General features: G+C 41.0%; 1 long non-coding RNA gene across 1 annotated transcript; it reads left to right on the top strand.

The window, feature by feature from the left end:
- Window positions 1-33: 33 nt before the first annotated feature.
- On the top strand, window positions 34-11008 carry LOC135308613 (uncharacterized). Its single transcript, XR_010369007.1, has 3 exons — window positions 34-565; window positions 6636-6771; window positions 7469-11008. It is a non-coding gene; the product is annotated as an uncharacterized LOC135308613 (long non-coding RNA).
- The last annotated feature ends 1093 nt before the right edge of the window (window positions 11009-12101 follow it).

Raw genomic sequence — 12101 nt, forward strand, 5'->3', positions numbered from 1 at the left:
TGAATCTCACTTGATAGGCCTTAGTTGGGTTGTGGGTTTTTTGGGTTTTTTTTCCCTCAAGCTTAAATTGGTTCCTGTAGAGTGTCTGCTGAGAGGGAAACCAGACTTCCAAGCAGCACTGCTGTAGGACTTGTTTGAAGCATGATCATTTAAACCTCATGAAAGGCAGAATAGATACTCCTGATGAATCAGTCCCAGCTTCCCATTAAAGTCTGACTGGGAGGACTTTCTTTGTGTGGCTGCCATCGTGGTCCTCAGCAGTTCCTTTGCTGAGGAGATGCTGCTTGAGGCCAAGCCAAATGTACTCCTGCTTTCCACAGGGCTGTCTCAAGACCAGACTGTGGCTGTGGCAGATTGAATGCACATGGAAAAGTGAACTGCTGCCCCACAGACTTGGCTGCCTTCACTATCCCAGCTCTGCCACCCACACAATTCTCCGTGACCAATATTGCTGTTAATACTTTCATCCTCCTGTGGCTTGCTGAAGGCCCATATGCCATGTTCTAGGAATTCCAGAAAAATGACCAACAGCAGTGCCTCCTCCAAATTTATGTCTTAACTCAGGGTAAGACCACCCATCCAAGCAGACTGTAAAGCTTACAGTTTCATCTCCAGCACTGATTGATGAGTTAATTTCCATATGGACTACTGCCTTTATCATAGCAGTCTCAATTCCTGGTAACTCCAGGACACTCGGGATTCAGTGCAAGTGGTTCTTAGAAGGTTTTTGTGGTCCAGGTCTTTGCACAATCTTCTTTCCTCTTCAGCTGCATGAGGTATAAGTAGTTTTTCTTCTGAGTGTTTGCCATTGTGGCCAGGGGTTCTCCTGATCTCTGCTGAGGGTGAAACTCTCTTTAGTCAGAGGTGCCTCTGTGGAGAAAAGGGCAGTGTGTGCCCCAGGGATGCCAGCTGTCCATGCACGGGCTGCTGGGCCAGGTCAGGTCCCAACAGCTTTGTCAGCTCCTTTTGGAAGTTGTGGCTGGAGATGGTGTCTGGACACTGTGGCTGGGCAAACAAGGTCTAAGAGGCTGTCTGGAGAGAAGGTTGGGTTGGGGACAAAAATGATGAGCTCTCACTTAGCAACCTGTTAGTGTCATTAAAAGGGAGAGGCACAGGAAAGACTTGCAGCTGAGGACAGAGCAGGGAAAGGCAGGAGGGAAAGCTGTGCAATTCCATTGCTCAATCACTTTCCATCTTGTGTCAGCATTTTCAGCAGCCACCAGAGAGGCAATGAACCACACTCTGTGTGAGGTTATATGTGCACAGCACAGGGATGTTGGACTTCTGTGGCACTGGGGCATCCATCCTCTCTGCCTTCCCAATCCTTGCTGCCTGTTTTTATATCCAGTGATTGATATGTTTAGAGCCCATGGCAATGCACAGGGAAAGCATTCTTCTCCACTTAGTCCGTGCATCCAAACCATGGAAATTTTATCTGCAAGGAACCCCTTGCTCAGAGGGACACAGATTTATGGTGGTGAATGGCAGTATGTTTTGATGTGACCCTTTCATGGATTGTTATGCATTTAGTTTAATTGGTATTGTTTCAAACTAACCTTTATTGACAGAACATAATAAATTTTAGTGTTTTAGTGGTTCTCCCTGTGATTGTCCCATAGGTACCCTTAGACACTTGACAGATAATGTAGACACTTAGCTCCCCCAGGCTTGGCAGCCAGCTCCTCCCTGGAATAATTAGCAAAACATGTTTCCAATCCCATCTCCAGGAAATTTAGTTGATTCTTGTTTTCCCTTTCTGAAAGAAAGAAAAAATAAGTATACATTTCATAATTATATCATTATCTCTGCCTATGTGAAATCAACCTGCAGTCTGGAAAATAAAAAGAACCTCTTCCTTTTCTAAGAAGAGAAGACTGGCTAATCAACACAGTAAACTCCAGCTCTTGCCTTTAACCATGCAAATATTTATATATGCATGTGTTTAAATGGAGTGGCTTAGATATAAGTATATATATGTACCTTCAAACAAACAAACAAAACAAAACAAAAAAAAAAAAAAGAAAAAATAAAACTAAAAAACTTTTGGAAAAGCCCAAAGTAGCAGAGTGAGTAACCATGTGAAATAGATGTAAGAGCTGTGGCCTTCCTTGCTGCCACATCAGTGATGCTGCAATCTATCAGCTTAGAAACCCTAATGACTTGATTTATATACATATATACTTATATGAATTTCTTATTTACATTTGATACACAGTTTATGCCAACTTTATTTTATGAATATGGTCAGAGTAGGAGAAAATAGAAATATTTTATTTATTCTAGCATTTTCAGTGAAGAACAAAGGGGAATGTGAGAGAAAGGGATCAAGGATGCAAAGTTCTTGCTACAGGTTAAGACATGTGAAAGATGTGTGACATACGCTGTCATTCTGAACTGGCTAATGCAGCCTTATATAGAAACAAAAAAGATATTACACATCAGGGAGTTTCAGTGAAAGGGCAATTGTGTCAAAATAACACCACATTTTGAAAAGGTTTTGTTGGAAGGCAAGTCAGTGCATTACATGACCTCAGCAAAGCTAGCTCTAATTACATGCAGGATACATTCTCTATTCCCTGTATCTGTTTTCAGATAAGTACATCCTAGTACTTAGGTTTTATTAGACAAAATGTGAGAATTAGAAAGCGTTATTTGCCAATTTTCTCACTCAAATCATCCTGAGAGTCTCGTTCCAAATAGCCTGTGGTTGAGCAGGGTGTGCCACAGAGAAAAGAGGACTCTCCTCAGTGTGACTGACTGGTAAATTTGCCAGAACCAACTTCTAAATGTAATGTGTTGAAGTCCTAGACCTCCTTAACTAATGTTGTTCCTTCTCATTCACACAGGACCGCCACTGAAAGGGCAGAGTAATGGAGCAAAGAAAAGGGGGGAAGGGGTGTTTTAGGGAAATAGGAAAATAACATAATTAAGATGTTATTCTTTCTTCAAATATACCCAGAGCAAAGAGTTTAAAAATTGCTCAGAAGGCTTTCTTACAATCTAATGATATGAACATAATTTTAATTTTATCCTTTAACAATACATGTAATCTAGCCACAAAAGTATGTAGGTCATTTGCAACCAGCATTTTCAAAGAAAAAAAGCCCAAACCATCAAAAGCAATGGAAGCATTCCTTGGTGTTTTTTCTTACTTTGCTCTGAGTTTATATTTTAGCTGTCTTTAGGGATCTACTTAGCAAACTTTAACCTAAGTTAATTTCATTAATACTTCTAGGCTGCAATGTTTTTTTGGTCACATATTGGAGAGCTTTTTTGCTTCTCATGATATCTGAACTCAGCTATGAATAAAGCTTTCAGTGTGGTCACTGGTAATCTGACCTCCTTTCACATGACATGACCACAAACTGAACTCTGCAATGAAGATTTTACTTCTTTGTTTCATCTGTGATCTGAAGTGATACCAAGTTTCCGTTGTTTCTGGAAAAACTCAAATCCAAGCTAATCTCCAACATGCTCTGTGGTTTTGATCGAAGTCAGAACATGCAGTTTGCAAATCTCAGGCTGCTCTGCTAGGAAAACCTTGACAAGCATCTGCTTCATTTTACTTACCAAAATCCTAGATTATTTTAGTCACTGCCCAAGCTTTTGGCACACAGGGGAGTCAAATCAGGCCTGTCCCATTTCTGCACTCTTTTAGCAGAGAGAGAAGCTCATACTGAGCTGGTCATCATTCACTCTATGGCCATGCCACCACAGCAGTGATTTATGTTTTTGGGATGTCCCATCCTATCTAAGCACACAGCAGGAGGCTGAAGAGGGCTGAGATACCTCCATGTGAAAGCAGAGCCACAGAAACCCTCCCAAACCACACAGGTGCCACAGACTCTGCCCTCCAAGAAATACCTTGTCTCATCCACTCCCTGTGGCACTGCCAGGCTGAGACAGGCTGGGGGGCCCTGCAGGACCTGGTCATGGCAAAGACAGAAAACCTGGGTGCCTTTGTGTTACTGGAGAGCTCAGCAGCAGTGCAGTGAAGCAGACAGAAGCAGGAGTGAAGCAGTCAGAAGGGAGAAGAGCCGGGCAGGAATGTTTCCTTTACAGGAAGGGAGGACAGAAAGGAAGATAGATGAGAGTTGGAGAAGACAGCTAGGAAGAGCTCTAAGAAAAACAGCATTGCTTCTAATCTATAGATCTCACTGGAGCTATAAACAAAATAATTCAAACCACTTGCTGTTAAATGAGGAAATTTAAACCCTTTTAAAGACAACAGCCTTTGGAGTTAGAAAAAAAAAATGAAAGAAATAGGTATCATAGTAAGATATCTAATTATTTTATGCTGTTTTAAAATACTTGTGCTTCTTGTCATTATTTTATTGCAGACTGAACAGGAATTAGTCAGAAATACTCCTATCAGAGGAGTCCAATATGTAATTCTGGTTCTTTCAAGACAGTGAAATATCTGTAGGCCACTTTGTCCTACTACTTTCAAATCCCTGCAATGTGTAATCTCTGTAATGTGTGCATTGTAGAGTGCAGCTTATTTTAGAATGCAGCTTCTTTTGACACTGAAACTCTCTTGCAGGCTCAGTAAAAAAAGGCTGCACAGTTGTGAACTTCAGCAGGGAAAGGGACAGAAGGAGCAGCTATCAGTTCTGCTTGCTAAAATCCTAAACTGACCAAGGATCTTCAGTCCAGTTGTTTCTGTTTCTCTGGATGGATTGCCCATTCAATCCCACTGTTGTACATCTCTGCAGTAAAGGACATCCCAGAGCTGCAGGCTCAAACAATTACATTACAGACCCCCAGTCCCAGCAGGAGCCTGCAGTGGCTCCTTTCCAAAGGATTGCCTGGTGAAATGCTAACCACGGGGCAGTCCATTTGATTTCTATCACATGCAGATGTCCCTTGTTGCGTGGTTTCCTTGGCTGCAGCAGCACTCTGTGTCAAGGTGACACTGCACCAAGCTACCACATGAAAAAATGTACTGATGTGCTCATTAGCCTCTTCTATTTGGGTGTTAGTTGATTTTTATTTTATTGATGTCCTTGGGGAAAATCCAATGTGTTTTTTCTCAGACTGCTTTGGATCTAAAACTAATATTGTCACAGATTATTAAATTATCTGGGCACATCTGCTGTTTCCATCTGTTAAGAGAAAGTGCAACTTCCTGCTTTTGTTCTTTAAAAGTGCCACTATGTGGTTCACTCTGAAAATTTTCTGTCTGGAAGAGTCCTAGTGTTACAAATCTGAGACTTCTGAAAACTTAGCATCATCAATACTGCATTAAAAGATACCCCTTTGAGGTATGACCCCACTCAGATATCCTTACTGTGTAGATTGATTATTTCCTATGTTTTTCCAGTGGCTTTCTCAGAACTCAGTGGGAATTCAGTATCCAAATTCCTCAGAAATTCAGTGGAAAATTACCAGATTGTGCAACTAAGTTCAGGTGGGTCAGCAAAGAGACAGAGGTGAAACCCAGAGGTCTGTGGGAAGAACCTGAGTATTTGTGGGTACTTTGAGCCATTTGAACCCTTTCAGTCCTTGTCTGACCCCTGGATTTCGTCTGACTGCCTCAAGCACTGCCTTGTGCATCCTCCTGCTACAATCAGCCTTTTCCTGGGTGCTCTGGGCTGGGGATTTCACCCCATCCTCTTCTCCCCCACTGACTGCAGGCACACAGCCTGTGCCAGCCCCTCAGGAAATGCCTAAATGAGGTGTTTGGGCCATCTTCTTCCACTCCTGGACAGAGGGAATTGAAGCCTGAATAGAATCCTTTGATTTGTACAAAAGCTTTGAGGGTCGCTCTCAAGAGGCAGGATTTGTGGGCTCCTGCTGGAAGTGGTCTCAAGTCTCCTGTATCTGATCATGCTTTCCCTACAGGAAAACAAAAATCAAAACAAAGAGTTCCTGTGTAAAGAATACAGCTGGAAACTTTGATTTTTGAGGTAAAGCTTCAGAAAACAAGGCATCTGCAATACGGAGTCTTCTAAAACCCAGCCTTGCTGGGTGTCATGGTGCAAAGTGTTGGGTTCTCCTGATGGTACCAAATGAGGTATTAATTACTTATTTGCTTTTAATCACACTGCTGAAAGGGTCTTTTTTCATCTATTTTGGTACATGGTGGATTTCCTTACTGTTGTGAGGCAGAGATGCCACAAATCAAATTACTGAAGTGTAATTGAAAAACCAGCACTGCCATTCATCTATACCTCTCACTAGAACTGTAAACAAGATAAAGACCACTTTCTTATTAAACAAGAAATTTAAAAAAAATAATAATGACAACAGCTCATGGAGTTAAAAAATAAAAAGTGTAATGATAAAATAGCTATGCTTAGAGATACTTCACCAGGGTTTTCTTGATTTGGAGATCTGTGGGGGAGAACTCCCCCATAATAATTTCTAATTTCTTTTCTCAAGTAATCAGAGACTTCAAGGAATTCTCTCTTCCCTATATGTTGTGACTCTCACAGTGTAAACTATTGTCTTAATGAACCTGTCCTGCTGTTTTATATCAATATATCACTCAAATCTATCATTCTACCAGTACCTGACAGAGCCATTACATAATAATTTTGCTCAAGTTCTTTCATTATTTTCCATCCCTCTTGTTTCCCACCTAGCTTGAATCAGAATACTACACCTGAACTGTCCCACTAATCCACTTTCAGGTTGCTGTCACTGCAATATTGCATGTGAGTGACTCTGAGAGCCACAGAGCACACACTGGGAGAAACCCCAGCAGAAAACACGTGCAGCGATGAGTAACATCCAGAGAGTACCAAAAACTAGATAATGTAAAATAAGGTAAGCAAATATAATTATTGCAGTCTTACAGTTACATCTGCTTTCAACTTAAGCACTGTAAATAAGTGCAGTAAGTATATAAAATCACAAGTGAGATAATAAATATAGTCATAAGAGCATAGGAACATTTATATTTCCATGCTTCTAGAAAACTAGTCTGTACTTCTTATGCTGTATCTATTTTATGAGGTGTCTTGTAACTAAAACAGGAACTCTGCATAATTGTGTATTCAAATATGTCAGTAAAAATATGCAAGAATTAAATCCTCTAGGATTATCTAAATTAAATTTTTTAGATTCTTATAACATTTCTGTTGAACCTTATTATTCTTTTAATAAAACCACAGAAAGTTCCCATAGACAGTCAGTTGTAGAAAAATTCCACAGCATTGCAGAGATTGCCACAGATAATAACAGCCATCCTATACAATCTTTCATCTTCATCTAGATATCCATTTAGAGATTGAATACTTGGAGAAGTTTTAGACAGATATGCAAAAAATCTGCAGTTTCTGGGTCATGGTTTCGCTTTTTTTCATCTCATGGTTCAATTTAAATAATTTACTTTCTGTTTTTTTCTTGCCTCTTAAAAATTTTGTTCAAGAAAATCATCAAGCTAATTTCTTATGAAAGCAATGATCTTCTTTTAGAAAATTCCTTACTAAACAAATAAACAAAGCCCATTTTTCTTTTTTAGGAACACTTTTCTGTGTGTTGTTCAAGAAATAAGTGATGTAGATCAGGGGAAAGAAAGGAGAAGAAGAAAGTTGTAAAATGCAGAGGTCTCTAAAGGCCATGTGGAAAGAGGGTGCTGAAATTCTAACAAAAGACAGGAACTGGGATCTAAGACAAAGTTTTGTTGGATACTACTGCAGGACCAGAACAAAACCCTGATAAAATAATTAGAGTTTGGCCAGTCGGTGCAGCTCAGAATGAATGTGTAGAAAGCAGATTATCTTCTCACATCCAGGAGATGATAGAGAATCCAAAACAGTCCAGTTGCAGAAATTTGAGGCCACGACACAGAACATATCACATGTCATGTTTGTCACAGCATACACAAACCAGAACAGCGGTCACCCTCTGGAGGAAGCACATGGTGGTTTGGAAGTGCCAGAAGAGAGACCAGTGCATTGGCAGGCACGTGACAAGAGCACTTTTAGTTTAGGAAGGGTGACAGGATCCCAAGTCAGCCAAGATTTTGAGATCTGTCTGCACCCTTGTTCAAAGCAAACAGGCAAAAACAAAAACTGAGATTTTTTTTGTATAATATCTGGAACAAGGTCATATATGAAACAGAGGAAATTCAAAAGAAAGAGATAAAAATAAAAGGACCTGAACACAGCCTTTACTTTCCCTCTTTGACCTTGAAAGAGAGCATGTGTGCCATTTCCCTGCTCTCAGTTAAGAAACTTCAAATTGCAAGAGATTTTAGAGAGTTCCCTCGCAGAAAAAGCTTTTGATGTCCGCAGAGAGGCCTTGCCATGGCTCAGCGTCCTGCCTTTGCTCATTGCCTGCTGCCCTGTCCCAGCTGTGGGCTCACTCTCTGTTCAGCCCATGCTCCAAGGCTTCCCTGTGGTGCCCAGCCAGCTGCACACAGCTCCACACCTCTGGAGGGACCAGGGGATCTGCAGGGGTCCATGGACACGAGCTCCAGAGCATGGTGCAATTGTTGTTCCAATAGAAAATGGAAATTTTCTTGATTTTAAACTGAACAGAGGTTTGCAACCCCAAGTGATGTCAGTGATGCTGGGACCAATGAAATTAAGAGGACAAGAAGAATCAGAAAGTCATCAAATCCAGAGGGGGTTGGAGCACTGGAACAGAAGGAATGGGGGCTCTAAGTGAGGTTTGGGCATCTGGCAAAGAAACTCGTAAAAAAATTGCTTTTTAGCCCCAGCTGTGGATATTTCAAGATATCACACAGGGATGTGAGATATCTGATAGCTGAAGATCTTCCCTGTGTATGGCAAAAATGTACTGACTTGAGGAGTGAGAAACTACCTGTCTCAAGTTTATGCAAAAAGTATAAACCTGTCTAGACTCCAACCTGCAATTTCTGGGACCCCTGTGAAGGACAAGACACAAAAACACAGTAAAATGGATTGAATTTATTAGAGTAGTCATAGTCATTAGACTACAACATTAGTCCTTAGCAGTCCTAGATGGATTTTTTTCCAACAACAGTATTGATTCTGAGAAAAATGTGATTAAATTGCCATTTAGGGGTCATTTAAGGATTGGGATATATAATAGATGGCTTACATTGGCCCTAAATAAACAGCAAACGTCAAGGAAATTATTAAGGCTTTTGCTTGTGCCAAAGATTATAAAAAAATCTCTAAGGAGACCATGTCAGTACAGTTCCTTGGAATAAGTACAGATAAGCTTAGGCTGGGGAGGGGGGGGAAAGAAAAGAGGTATTTGGCTTAATCTCAGACAGTAAGAATATACTTTCAAGACCTTGTTTAATCAAATCCATTTTTGCTATATGCAGTGTATTTAAATGAGTGTCTGGCAGATGGCAGCAGTTTAGTGAACAACTTCACAGTTTTCTGTGTAGCATGGGGTAAATTCTAAGTATTTTTTCCTTCAATCTGGCAGGTTGGTAAGAAAAAGATGCTCAAATAATTACTTACCAAAATACTAAAAAAAAGCCAACAAAACAACGTGAATATTTTGGTCAGCACTGAGCCACGGTGTCAGAACTATTAAAATACTCTGCACAGTCCCCAGGGAGTGCAGCAAAGAGGAAAACACAAGAGGCTGAGGCCCAGGAGCTTCTATTTGATGAAAGTTGTATCAGCCTGGTGGGAAGCAGGGTGTGAGGGCTCAGGGTGTGAAGGTGCCACCACTCCAAATGGCCCCTGGGGCTGGAGCACAAAGGTGCCCTTTGGAGGGGCTGTTTGGAGTGAAGCCAGGGGCACAGGGAGCTGCCCAGGGGTGCTGGGTGCTTGTGGCTCATCTGTGTCTGCCAGCACTGGTGTGGAGATGCATGCAGAAGTGCTTGGTGCTGTAGGGCATTCACCAGGAGCAGTCTGTGTAAGAGCATTTAGGTTGTTTGCTGTGACACCTTGGTGACCCAAATATTGGTGTGATTGGCAAGAAGCAGGTCAGCTGGCTGGGATCTGGGCCCTTGGGATGGCCCCAGGAAGGAGCAGGTGGAGGCCTCCCTGTGAGGGGTGCAGGGTAAGTGGGTGTTTCACCTGTGCAGGGGCAGAGAGCTCAGTGGTGATGAGTAGAAGGGCAATGAGGACAGAAAGGAAGATTCATAAGTGCACATTCTTCTGGCAAACTTCTTGAGTGCACATTCTTCTGGCAAGCTTCTTAAATGCACATTCTTTTAAGGTCAAATTTTTAGTTACCTACAAGCTGTGTTGTTCCTGCATCCAAATTTCTTCTTTCATTTCTTCTAGCGCTTTCACATTCCTCTGCCCTTGCCTGGCTCTCCTTGTCCCAATGGTCACATCCTCTTCCTCCCTCACCTTCCAAAATTTCTCCACCTCTCCAGGCTCTGGTCATTTCCTCAAAGCCTTCAGCCTTGCACCATGGTAGCAACTTTTAGTTCAAGGGTGACTTTGAACTGCTGCTAACCTCTTTTAAATAGGGCAGACAAAATGGATATAGAATTTAGACCAATTTTATTTTCTTCCTGGGAATAAAAACTGTATGATCACCCACAGTGAAAAATCAAACAGCTTAATGATTTCTTTGGCTGAATAACCTTGGATCATTTTTTAATATGACCAGTTGATGCATTGCACATCCCTCTGTCCAAATGGAAAACAACATAGTCAGAGGCCAGATTTGCAGCTGATTTAAATTGGATGGTTTGATTTTATTCAGCTGAGTTTTGAACAAAATCTAGCTCTCCATCCTGTTTCCTGCTATCAAAACATTATTCTCAAAAAAATATATAGTTATATAATTCTATATTTTCCAGTTAACAGACCAAATTAGATTACGGTGAGACCATTCCATTTTTAATTCTATCATTTTTTAATGATAGAATAAAAATGTCATTAAAATATAATATTGAATTTTAATAATAACCCAAATATTATTTCACAATCATATTTAAACCACATACAACTAATTAATGCAAAGCACATCAGGAAATTCAGTTCTCATATTTTTTAATAAGATCTCTGGGCAAACAAAGGAATATTATTTTATCATATTGATATAAAATCTACACTCATACTAATTTGCTTAGTGAAGATCTAGAGAAAGTGTTGCATGGGGGTTTGTAGGAGACTGCCTGCTGGATCATCTGCATCCAAAATACTGTGCAGTTTCCTCCTTCTTCTCAGGGAGGTGCTGATGCCTCAAAGAAGTATCAGACAAAATTAGATCATTATATTTTGTCAGGAGGAAGTTCAGCAACCCTTATTTTTGTATAAAAATAGGATCTGCTTATCCTAATGTAAGTTTATGCCTTTCCAATTTTTATTTTCTGTGTCACTCTTGAACTGTCCCTTTGTGACATCAAACTCAGTGATCAGCTGCATATTAAGGTGACAGTGGCTGGGTAAGGAGTGGGACCACTAGGACTGGAAGATGGATTCCTGACTGCAGTGGAGGAAAATGAGAAACCTGGTAACAACTGCCCCTCTTGTTTTCACAAATGATTTCTGGCTGTGTATGGGTCTTCCATGAAAATATGGGCCCTAAGGAGCCATGGATGCAAAGAGGAGGAGAATAAAAAACTGGTTTACTGACTGCAGCTTGATTTTTGTTGGGATTGGGATTTTTCTTTCCCTGCAGAACAGCCCACAGAAAATGAAAACAGTGTTTATGTCTTCAGCTGCAAAAAAAAAAAAAAAAAATTTACCATTATTTGCCCTGAGAAGGTCAAAGCGTCCTGGAGAGAAACTAATCTAGCAACAATTGTCTGCTGTCCTTCTTTCCCACCACCATGGGGAAGCTGCCATTAACAGTCTGGCTTTGTTCCTTCCTGGGCACAGGACCAGAGTGGAGACCCTCAGATCCATCCGGGGTAACGCCAACCTCTCAGAGAACATCACACAGTTAAAGTCCCCCTTTCAACCACGCCTGCTTAGGGGAAAAGGCACAGTAAAGACACGTGGATTTTCTTGTACATGTCAGTACTTTAAGGGTCATTACATAAGCTGGCACCAATGTCTTGGCTTTCTAGTCTCTGAGAATTGTGGTGACCATCTGTAAGATCTGAGTTCTGCAGCTGTATTCAATAAGACACTGTTGGACTAAATCTTGGAAAAAAGTGCCTAATGCCAAACTGTCTATCACTGTCAATTTGGCTGTGTTTTAAACTTACAAATATAAATTTCCCTGAACAGTTGGGAAAG

This window comes from Passer domesticus, chromosome 10, assembly GCF_036417665.1.
Source record: "Passer domesticus isolate bPasDom1 chromosome 10, bPasDom1.hap1, whole genome shotgun sequence".
NCBI lineage: Eukaryota > Metazoa > Chordata > Aves > Passeriformes > Passeridae > Passer > Passer domesticus.